The sequence below is a fragment of the Pinus tabuliformis genome, chromosome 4_1, assembly GCF_031772625.1.
Source record: "Pinus tabuliformis cultivar Carrire ecotype Pingquan chromosome 4_1, CPIR1, whole genome shotgun sequence".
Classification (NCBI taxonomy): Eukaryota; Viridiplantae; Streptophyta; class Pinopsida; order Pinales; family Pinaceae; genus Pinus; species Pinus tabuliformis.
In genome coordinates, this window is record NC_142303.1 from 507,729,459 (window position 1) to 507,742,038 (window position 12,580).

Consider the following 12,580-nt stretch of genomic DNA (forward strand, 5'->3'; position numbering starts at 1 on the left):
TTTTGTCATCCTTGTCTAAAGCTGTGTTGTAGCGGCTACAACCACCCTCCAAAATTTTGGCCTGCACCAATTTTAGAGCCTCCCTTGAAGAGTTCACTTGATGAATGCACACACTTGGGTTCACTCTATGAGCTCATGTGAGTCTTTACATCTGCCTTGCTTGTTCATTACATTCAAGTCTCTGCATGCTGATGTCCAAGTCATGCTTGCAACCATGTTATGGTTCTACTTGAAATCTTCACTTTGTATGTGTTTGTTGTGTTCACCATGAAAGCATCTATCTCACTCACACACGGAGTCACATTCGTTGTCGTGAAAGCGTTGTCTTGATAAATGAATGATCAATCATGAGTATCGAGATTGTCGCTTTCACCGTCAGTCAATCATGTTGAACATGTGTGTCTAGATGGTCCAGTCATTTCGTCGTCAAGTCATGCGAGTGTGTGTTCATATGACCACCTATGCACATTTTGATTGTTCACACACTTAGTCATTTTTTCTAAAGTTCTGATGACCGGAATCCTCACTGACAGCTAGAACATCACCCCGCCTTTGACTCGATCGACTCTCGACCATAAAAATGCAAAAGATCCAAGCTATTACTTCAAAGCTGCGTTGCCTGGAAGCAATATCAATCAACTCTCATGTTGGCCTCCCAGACAATCGGACCTGACAGTCACCACGGGACTGACTCCCGTCAAAATTTGCGCAGAGGCCATTGACCTCACCTGTTCAACTAATTGAGGAAATTGCGCAGACAGGTCAAATAGACACCAAGTTCTCGTCCATGTCTCCTTCAAAAAATTGCGCAGTTTTCCCAATCAGTCATTCGGACAGTCGACCGACTGTTCATCTCAGAAATTGCACAATGCTCATGAGCAGGCCTTTCGCTGCCCATCAGTCAGCTCAGCACAAAAATTGTACAGAGATGATCAGCAGGCCGGTCTCCCGATCTGAGTGCAGTTTTCTTAGCCAACAACTCTGAACAGTAGACTTCCTATTCCCTCTACAAATTACACAGTTTATGTTGCCAATGACTGAGCAACCAACTTCTACTTCCCTCTGGGAATTGCATAGTTTTGGCTGCTAGTGACTCCAGCAGCCAACTGGAAGTTCCCTCTGGGAATTGCACAGTTTTGGCTTCTAGTGACCCAACAACCAACTGGAAGTTCCCTCTGGGAATTGCGCAATTCTGGCTGCCAGCCTCCCAGGTAGTTCCCCATAAAACTGCGCAACCCTGTTTGCTGACCCTTCATGTAGCCTAGCCTGTTCCTCTTGAAAATTTTGCAAGTCTGGTTGTCCAGTCCCTGTTGACTATTCGTTCTAGAAAATGCGCAGAGCATCCCTGCCTTGCTCTCCTACAGCCCAGACTGTCCCTCCCAAAATTTGCACCATTTTGCCTCCCGGCCGAGCCAGACCTTGTAGACAGTCACTTTCGACTCAGATTTTCTATCTCCATCTCTTAGTGACTCTCGCATAGTTTTCATCAGCAGTCTCCTGGAGCTATTATCCCTCCTCACAACCCTGCTGCCTTTCCCGGTCACCTGCATCCAAATGATCATGTGTCATGGTAGACTAGGAGGTACATGTTCACCAACAAACATGTCAGGACAACAAACAGGATGAATGAAGGGAGCACATGCATATGGACAGGTTCACTAATGGATGAATGAACGAAACATGCGAAGAGGATGAATGTGACGAACATGCACCTTTGTGAACAAGTGAGCCTGTCAAACCTTCCCGCCTGAAAGCAAGGAACAACATGCTAAAGCTTCATCAAGTGAACCAAGGACCATCAAAGACTCTACACACTTTTCCATGTGGAGGTGAAGCTATGATACACCATGAAGACATCCATCACTCAGCAACACTGTAGCTCGACATGCACTCTAGCAGCAACACGAATGTACCAACATTGTCATGTCAAGTCATGTCGAGTCAAGTCATGAGTCATGTTGCCCACATCTCCACTCTGAGCTTGCTTTTAATCAATGTGATGTAACGTGGAAGTCCAAGAGACCCACTTGTTGAATGTAGAGTCATGTACAAATACCACCCTCATTTGTACATGAATGGACTTTTCACCTCAACTCCTCCCACATAGCCAAGAGAGTCTGTAATCTTCTCTTTGAGGAGTAAGTAGCGGCTCCAACACCCCACTGACGGGGTTAGTGATGTATGGTGTAACGATGTGTCTTGGAACTTTCGCTTGATTCAGAAGCCCGTTAAGAGGCTAGCATGTTTTCACACATGTATTGTATTTGTTGTAAGACCGATCTTTAACACTTGTAATGCATGTTTCTTTAACCTGTTTTCTACATCTGAACTGGTTCATTTTTTGTAATGCATAATCTATTAATGGAAATGTGTTGTATATGCTGCTAATGTTGTCTTGTCCGTGTCGACTACTTTGCCAGACATCAGACAGACCTTTCACATGAACCTTGCAGTAACAACTGTTGCACTTGTTTGGGCTGATCCATGAGTGTTGTATGTGTTATCTCACCTTTTATGTTGTGACTTTCGTATCTGAGTGGACTGCTCCGCCAAAAGCTATGTATGTCCTTTTGTGTTGTGTGTTCCTAGCCGAGTTGGGACTGATCCCTTTCAATTTGGAACTCACCTTCACCTTCTTCCCTTCATAGTGAAAGAACCATTGACACAATTACACTTACACTCACTAGGCACGAGAACCTCACTTCTCAAAGACAAAGCGAACCACTCTCCTGTGCTGACAAGAAAGAGTTGAGGCAAATCCTTAAGATAATGGCAACCAAGCTATCGTATCGGATGGGACTCCCACACCAAATGGTGTGAGGTCTAGTTGGGACTTCCTACCGGGGTGATCCCCTGAATGTTGGCGAGTCCAACACCGTCACGAAGCCACCAAAATCTATAGTTGTAAGCCTGAGGTCGATTGAATGAATCAAGATGGTATTTGAATTTTTCGATCAAAGATGAAAGGGAATCTAGTCACATCGGCACCGCTAGAGAGAAAAGGAATCGAGGCCACCAAATGGAGAGCCTAAAATTGTTTTAAAGAAAGCGTAGCCATCCTCTTTTTTTTGTATGCTATTATTATTAGTTTGAATACGGGAGAGACTTAGTTGATTGAGGAAAAGAAAACAAGATGGAGTCCTGAAGCTTATCTAGAAGTCAGTCAATTGAGAGAGAGACAACCTGTGAAGTGGTCACAGGGGTTTCTTTTTTTCAAATGGGTAGAGTTGAAGTATCCACCCATAAGTTGTTGGTTGAAGAGAGCAGAGTCAAAGTCTTATTATTTTTTAAGCCTGAAATCGGTCGCTGAAGTCTGAAAGAAATCGACTATAACCCCGAGGCTAAGGAAGTTGATTGTCTATGCTTCTATAACAAAACCCTACAACCCTTCCCGCTAGTTTAATAAACAACAGAATCACAACACTCTTTCTCATTGTAGACTCTAAGAAAGTTAGGTAATTTTTTAATTTGAAAACAGAAAAATTTGTTGAATGAAATTTTTTAGTAGGGTTTCTCTGGTTGACGAAAAGAAAAACGATTTCCTTTATATATTATGGAAAGGAACATAATTATGAAATTCATGGAAGTGAACTCTGAATTTTTTTTTGGTGTAGTGTTTTTTTAGAAGTAACAACAAAATTGGAGTAGGGTTTTGTTTCAAGTTTTTGCTTCTCTCAAAATAAAAAAATGGAAACCCTAAAAAATCAGAATTAAAAAAAAACCTAATTGAAAGAAAAAAGTGTAGCAGTTTTTTAAAGAGTGTCCTTGTAGGAAGAAATGGAAAAAATTACGAATGCTAAGCCTTGATATGGATAAGTTCACCGTCAAGAACAATTTTTCATTGTGGAAACTAAAAGTTAGGGATTTGCAGGTGCAACAAGGGTTGCGCAAAGCTTTAGACAGTGTTAAAAAGAAACCTATTGGCATGATAGATTTGGATTAGGAGGACTTGGATGCCTGAACCCTTAGTACCGTCACGTTATGCATGGAAGATGAAGTTGTCTTCAATGTTGTTGAAGAAACCTCAACATCACGTTTGTGGGTGAAATTGGAAACATTGTATATAACCAAATCTTTAACCAACAAAAATTATTTGAAGAGGAAACTTTATAGCCTTCGGATGAAGGAGGTTACTCTAATTGCAGAACACTTAAATGTTTTTAATACACTTATTTTCCAATTGTCAGGTATGGAAGCTAAGTTTAAGGAAGAATACAAAACTAATACCTTGTTGTGTTCCTAACCTGAGTCTTGGTATCACATTGTAAATCCTATCAGTTTGAGCAAAATGGAATATTTAGAATTTGATTGAGTTGTGGGAGCTTCATTATCTGAAGAAGTACAAAGAAATTCAAGAATTGACACTTTTGCATCAGAAGCCATGGTATTCAGAGGCCAATTAAAGGAAAGAGGGAAGAAAGCAAGAAGTTCTTCCAGGTCAAAATCAAAAGGCAAGAAGTGTAAAGTCAAATGCTGGTACTACAACAAAATATGACAGCTCAAGAAAGATTGTTGGAAAAAAAAGGAGTTTGAAAACCCAAAGAAGGAAGCCAATCAAGTTGAGTTAGGTATAAACGAGGAAGTTTTATTTTCTAAATTGGGTATGGTAGATGAAGCTTTACCTGTTTGCAATGCCTCTCATAATTATGAAAATTGGTTGTTAGATTATGGTGCTTCTCATAGGATGAGTCCGCATAGAAATTGGTTTACTTCTTATAAAGCTGTAAATGGTAGTTCTTTGTTTATGGGAAATTATGTATCTTGTCAAACTATTGGGATGGGAAATGTAAAAATTAAAATGTATGATGATATAGTTATAACATTAGCTGATGTTACACATGTACCGAAGTTGAGTAAAAAATTGATTTCTTTAGGAGTGTTGGATTTAGATGGTTATAAGTTTATAGGTCAAAATGGAGTGTTGAGAGTTTCAAAAGGCACTCTCATTGATATGAAGGAAAAGAAGATCATAAACCTTTACAGACTCAAAGGAAGTACTCAGGTCAGTGAGGCAGTGACTATATATGAGAAGGCAAAAGAAGGTACTCACCTATGGCATTACCGACTGGGTGACACGAGCGAGAAGGGTCTTCAGGTACTGATGAGTCATAAGTTTCTTCCTAATTTGAAATCCTTGAGGTTGGAGTTTTGTAAACATTTTTTTTATTGAAAACAATGTAAACATAAATTTAAAACTGGAAGTCATAATACTAAAGAAATTTTGGACTATATTCATTTCGATCTTTGCGGACCGTATCCTACTGTATCTTATGGAGGTTCATTATATTTATTAACATTTGTTGATGATTTCTCTAGAAATGTGTGGTTCTATATGTCGAAAATAAAATATGATGTATTTAATGTTTTTAAGTAATTTGAAGCTATGGTGGAAAAGAAAACATTAAAATCAATTAAATGTTTAATAAATGACAATGGTGGTGAATTTACTTCCTAGAATTTGAACAATACAGTAAGGATGAAGGGATTGTTACACATTTTTTTTTTGTTTATACTCCTCATCCAAATGGCATTGTTGAACGTATGAATTAGACTCTTATGGAAAGAGTCAAAAGCATGATAAACAATGATAACCTGGAAAAGCACTTATGGGAAGAGCCAGTATCTACTGCTTGCTATTTAGTAAATGGATTACCTTTGGTTGCCATTACTTGTAAAATTCCTGAAGAAGTTTGGTCGGGTTAGTCTTGTGGTTATCCACATTTAATAATTTTTTGTTGTGATGCTTATGCTCTTATTCCAAAGAATTAGTATTCTAGGTTAGACCCAAAAGAAAAATGTTATGTCTTTGTTTGGTATGATTATGTGGTGAAAGGATACGGGTTGTGGGATCCTTCTTTGTGGAAGATAGTCATTAGAAGAGATGTAACATTTGATGAATCTTCTCTTCTGAAATCAGATGTTGAAAAAGTTGAACAAAAACAAGTATGGCTGAGTAAAAAAAATCAGATGGAGGCTAAACATTTTGAAGAAATTAGAAAGGAAGGAGAGACTTCTCAAGAAAGTGGTGACGATGATGCAAAGAAAATTATTGAAGTTCCAGACCTAGTTCAACAACCAGTCACTCTAAGAATGTCTACAAGGGAAAGAAAAATACACAAAAGGTATGAAGTTTTTGCTTAATCTATTGCATTGATTACTAAAGATGGGAAACCTTCTTGTTATCACGAAGAAGTGGATGATGTAGATAAAAAAAAGTGGAAAAGGGTTATGGACTAAGAATGGGTTCCTTAGCCAAGAACAAAGCATGGGATCTTGTAGAACTTCCTCAAAGGAGAAGTGTTGTGAGATGCAAATGGGTCTTCAAATTGAAGCAAAATGTTGATGGAAGTATCGAAAGGTATAAGGTGAGGCTGGTAGCAAAAGGATATTCTTAGGTTGAAAGTATTGACTTTCATGATATTTTTTCATCAGCCATAAAACTTGTTTCTATTTTTATTGGATAAGCACTAACCACATTACTTGATCTTGATTTACAACATTGATATGTTAAAAAGAATTTTCTTCACAGGGATTTGAATGAAGAAATTTAAATGGAACAATTGGAAGGCTTTGTACAAGGTCGCAACAAAATATTAGTTTGCAAGCTCATGAAATCATTGTATGGCTTGAGGCAGTTTCCCAAACAATTGTACAAAAAGTTTGATTCCTCCATGGCCAGCCAAAAATTTACTACAAGTGAGTATGATCATTGTGTGTGTACTTTAAATGTTTCATTGGCATATTGATTATATTGGTCTTCTGTGTTGACGATATGTTTATTGCAAGAAAGAGCATGGAATTGATCAACAGGTTAAATGCTCAACTCTCTAGGACGTTTGATATGAAGGATCTTGGAGCGAAAAAAGATATCTTGGGCATGGAGATACACAGATTCAGAGAAAATGGAAAGCTTTGGTTATCACAACACAAGTATGTGAAGAAAGTACTTGAAAAATTGAGTATGAACAATGTGAAACCTGTTAATATTCCATTAACTTCCCATTTTAATCTTTCTTTGGTTTTGAGTCCTAGAAATGATGAAGAAAATAAGTATATGTCTCATGTACCATATGAAAATGTGGTAGGCAACTTAATGTATGTGATGGTATCTATAAGGCTTGAAATTTCACATGCAATTGGAGTTTTCAGTAGGTTCAAGACAAATATGGGAAAAGAACATTGGCGAGAAGTGAATTGGGTGCTTCAATATTTGAGAGGCACAAGTGACCATTGTATCATCTTTAATAACAGTGAAGGCTTGGTGTAAGGATATGTGGATGTTGATTATACAAAAGATTTGGACAAGGGGAGATCTATTACAAGATATGTCTTTAGTCTTGCAGGTGGAGAAATTAGTTGGATGTCAAAGCTTCAACAAAATGTTGCTTTGTCCACTACTAAAGCATAGTATATAACTTCTTCAGATGCCCGTAAAGATGCAAGATAGTTGAAAGGTCTGCTTGATCAGATTAGAAGGACGTCGTTGAAAGTGAATGTATTCTATGACAGTCAAAGTCTTATTCATTTGGCTACAAATCCATATTATCACAACAAGACTAAGAACATTGATCTAAGGTGCCATTTTCTAAGACATGTGATCGATGATGGTAAAGTAGCTCTCAAGAAGTTCCATACACAAGAGAATTGTGCACACATATTAAAGAAGTCAGTTTTAATAGAGAAGATGTGATGGTGTTTAGATTCTCTTGGCTTGAACAAGAGACGATGAATGGGAATGGGAAAGTTATTAGAAAAATTGGTGTCAAGGTGGAGATTGTTGAAAAAATGACACCAATTATGTAAATAACGTAATTGTGCATAAATCTATTTTTTACTATTCAGTCAATTTTTGTAATGAAAGGAAGTTATGTAATGAAATAGCTCATATTTATTGGTGATTTCTTAGTGGCTCATTGTAACTCGGAGACACATTCTTGAGCAATAAGATTTCCAATATGTTGCCCCGTGAAGGTTTCCTTGACACACTGTCAAGGTTTTACCACGTAATTCTTTGTGTATAGTTGTGTGTGATTCAGTTTCCTAATTTTATTCATTTCTTTCTTGATTGAATGATAATGTCTCTAAAACCAACACCTCTAAATTCCATGAGAAATAAAAATAGACCAATCTCCAAGAATTCTATGAGAAATACTTTATAGATCATGCCACAGGCCAATGTAATAAATAAGGAAAAGGAATTCTAGTCTCTACTGAATGAATGCAACACAATAAAAACAAAAGTTAATTCAAAAACAAATTTCATGTAGAAATTTGTTTTGATTATATTGTTTGATTCTATTACATTTAACATTCATTTTTTTTTTTCACTCAAATTGGGCTACAGTTAGATAACATAACATATTACATCTTTCTTCATTTATGCTCTTCTTCCATATGCTACCCAGTTACGACGTTTCCTTTGCAACATGTGGTGTAATTTCTTGTTTTAAATACTATGTTTTTTATTATTATTTTTTGATTTATAACTTTATTTAATATGCCATTACAACACTTCTCCTCTATAATATAACCATTACGCCACTTCTCCTCTATATTGAATTGTAAAATACCTCTTTAAATTTTTAAATTTATAAAACACACATAAAGAGTTTATTGTAATTATTAATTTTTATATGTTTATTAATTAAATTTGAATATGCATATATAAAATATAATGATTATGAATATGAATTATTATTTTAATTTATGTGATATATATATATATATATATATATATATATATATATATATATATATATACCTTTTGTTGACTTAACACAATTTGAACCTTGAATTGTCAACTAAACTATCCCATGAATATGATAAAATGAATTTAAATTTATAATTATTATTTATAAAAATATTCTTATTTCGAATTATACGTTTATTAATTAAATCTATCAAATTTTATATATTTATTATTTATAGGTTCTAAAATATCAGATATATATAGTTTTATCTTATATATTGTTATTTATAATTTTATTAATAAAAAAAAAATATTATAATATAATAAATTGAATTGAATAAATTGAATTTTTTTATTATTTTGTTAATAAAAAGAAAATTATTATATTATAATAAATTGAATTGAATATATTTATAATTTTTATTATTTTATTAATAAAATTAAAATTATTATAATCAAATAAAATAAAATGAATATATTTATAAATTTTATAATTTTATATTGTGCAGAATTATTAATATTTCATTTATCACTTTACTTAGTATGGTTGGAATAGAACTATATAATATCTGTGATCAATCTAACATTTTGCATGGTATGGATGGTAATTCCATCCATTATCACAAACCAATAAGTTTTATTTATTGTTTTATTACATCACTTTTCTTATACTATTAAATTGTCTAATACCTTTCTACACAATTAATTTTAAAATTATTTTTTAAATAATTATATTATTAATGATAATCAGTTTTTAATACAAAGACATGCTTTACAAAGACTTGTATATCTTTCTTTATAAATTATAATATAAAATAAATAAATATGATACCGTTATCTCAAATTAAATGTACATTTAATTACACCGTAAGGCATTTTCCTTTGAAAACAACTCCCCCAGTGACCACTGTGTGTGATTGTCCACCCTCCATTGTCTATGTTAGTTGATAGAACTATCTTCTACCGTCATATTGATACAACCATCATGCATATCCAGAGAGTTACTTACTCCTAAGAAATTACGCAACATATCGAGGCGATTATTAAATCCCAAGCGAATGTAACAATAAACAAACCACCCATGAAGTAAAGGAAGCAACTGTAACAGTAGAAAGGAACTGCCCAAGAAGTAAAGTAAGTAAATGAGGAGTGTTCCAGTAGATCAAAAATGGTGATGACGAAGGAGGACTTTGTAAGCGACCTATAAATAACTATGAAGACTCATTTTCCTGTCTATCTAATAGAGGCCACCCCACAACGCTCCATGTTTCATTCCAACATTGATTAAAACTTGGTCTCTATTGTTGCAACAATAACCTTCTTCCCTGCTTGCGCTTACATGGCTTTTGATGAAATAGTCTAGGGGTTATGTAAACATGCTAGGAAAGATGCTCGTTCACTACGATTTCATGGCTAGGAGGCTTACACTCAATGAGGAGGAGGATTGGTTGGAGATTGATTGAAATGGCGTCCATGTGTTCTTTGGTGTGGGGAAGAGTGATCTCACCATGGAAGAACTGAAGGATATAAAGTTTCCCAACGTAGAATTTAGGAAACTCATATTGCAAGACTACGTTGTCACTCTCACCTCCAAGATCTCCTACTCCCTACCATACAAGCCACCTATTTCAAATGTGGGGGTTTTGCAGTTGGGGATGGACCCAATCACTACCTTCTTGATGGAATATTAAAGGAGAATGCCTGGAAGTCACAACAAAATTGGATCGAAGTATTCACACCAATTTCAAAGTAGTGACTATGCACATGTGGAGGGAAAGAAGCCTAGCGTTGGAAATGTTGAGTGACGAGATTTCCATAGTGTTACTTCCGATGGAATTTAGGGCTAGGTTCCAACATTTGTGGATTGTACTACCACGATCTTGCAGCAATAGAGAGAAATTGTGTTCTCTGGTGAAAAGGAAGTTGATGTGCTCCCTCAATTCCACAAAGTTAGAGAATATATTATTTCTCGCACAACATTTGGTAGAAATTATGCAAAGGGAAAGCACATCTTCAATCTGCAATCTTAGCAAATGCTTCTTACTGTTGATTTAATTTCTACCTTCTATATTCCAGGCTTTAGGTAAGAGATTAAAGTTTTAATGGCATCACGCTCTTTCATTCTCAATAGAATAAAATAAAAGATACTTGGATATGATCTTTTCAGTTCATAGTGGTCTGAAAGCTTTTGAATACTTGTTTGTCCCAAGAATATGGGATTTACTGCTACATTTATATATCATTTATTTTCAATCTTAATTCCCTAAAAGAACTTTACAGAGTTCTATTTGTTTGACAATGTTCTTCCGTCATTTTGGTTAACTTTACAGTGTTTTTTTTGTTTGACAATGTTCTTCTGCCATTTTGGTTATTTATTAGCATGAGTTTTACTTTTGAAGATATGATGTGTTTCATTGGCTAGTATAACTTTTTTTGAATATTGTTCTTGGAATTGTAATAGGAATGTTCTTTGTCTTCAACATAGGTGTACCATGATTAAGAAAATTTTCTAATATCTGGCATTGTCTTCTATAACTCGTGAGAGTGACCTCCTTAACATATTTGTTCCTACGAGAAAGAACACGTGACTTTGCAAGTTAGACAAAGATATCAAAAGAGTTGTGATGTAGGTCACTGAGGGTAGGGAAAGGAGTGTTGTCATAGAAAACCTTGGCAGTGATGGTAATGATATGCTAGGTCTAAATATGTTTACCAAAAAGCAATAGATGGGGGGCAACCAACAAGACGTAAGCATGAAAAAGGAGGAAACAGTTGTAGAATGCAAGAACTATTTACTTTGCGGGACATGAAACTACATCAAACTTGCTGACATGGGCCATAATATTAATGGCAAGAACAAGGACTCAAAGAGGTGTTGGAAGTATTTGGAAAATATGTTTATCCAGATGCAGATATATTGAACCACCTTAAGATTGTAATAGTTTCCTCTAAAAAAACTTTTATATCTTAGTAAATTTCAAAATACTATTACTTTTTTTTTTGTGGGTTAAATTGGTTAAATTATGACATGGAAATGTAGAATATATAGATGGGTAAAAAGAAAGAAAATTAGAGATTTTAGTTTAATATTTTAACATAATTACTTGAAAGAGCAGTAGGTAAATCATATAAGTATACATGGCCTTGATAATATATTTTACATATATTCTTCATCCTCTTCTGAAGTGTAAATTATGGTTTTTTGTAGGTGAGAATGATTCTAAATGAGGCCTTGAGACTTTATCCACCAGCAGTGGGTCTGTTACGTAAGTCAGTAAATTCAGTGAAGCTTGGAAGGATTTCAATTCCTGCAGGCACCCAACTTACTCCAATTCTTGCAACACATCATGATCCAACTTTATGGGGAAATGATGAAAATGAGTTTAACTCAGGGCGATTTAGTGAAGGACTTGCCAAGGCTTCTAGGCATCCCTTCACATTTCTTCCCTTTGGGTATGGTCCAAGAATTTGTGTGGGTCAGAACTTTGCACTCATGGAAGAAAAAGTGGTATTGGCTATGGTTCTACAATGATTTTATTTTGTCACTTCCCCATCTTATGCCCATGCACCTGCCCATATATTCACCTTGCAACCGCTACATGGAGCCCAGGTGATCCTCAAGAGTTTGAATTTTTAATAAGCCTTTCGGCCACAGAGCTGAATAAAATGGCATTGCTTAAAGACATGTCATGTATTTTCTTATGTATTTGAATAAATTGTTGTTCAAGATACTGTATAGAGACAGTATGTTGAACAAAGGTCACAGTGGTTGCGGAAATCGCAACAGAGGGAGGGAATGAATTATTTTTGCATAGGTTGGTAGGGAATAAAGGTTTTAATATATAAATATTGTGATAGTTGATAAATAGGATTATGTAGAAACTTTTTTTT

The 12,580-nt window shown here is 35.3% G+C and overlaps 1 pseudogene; it reads left to right on the forward strand.

Annotated features, from left to right (window-relative positions):
• Nucleotides 1-12,326, forward strand: part of LOC149176774 (uncharacterized) — a 38,131-nt pseudogene extending 25,805 nt beyond the window's left edge.
• Nucleotides 12,327-12,580: the final 254 nt, after the last annotated feature.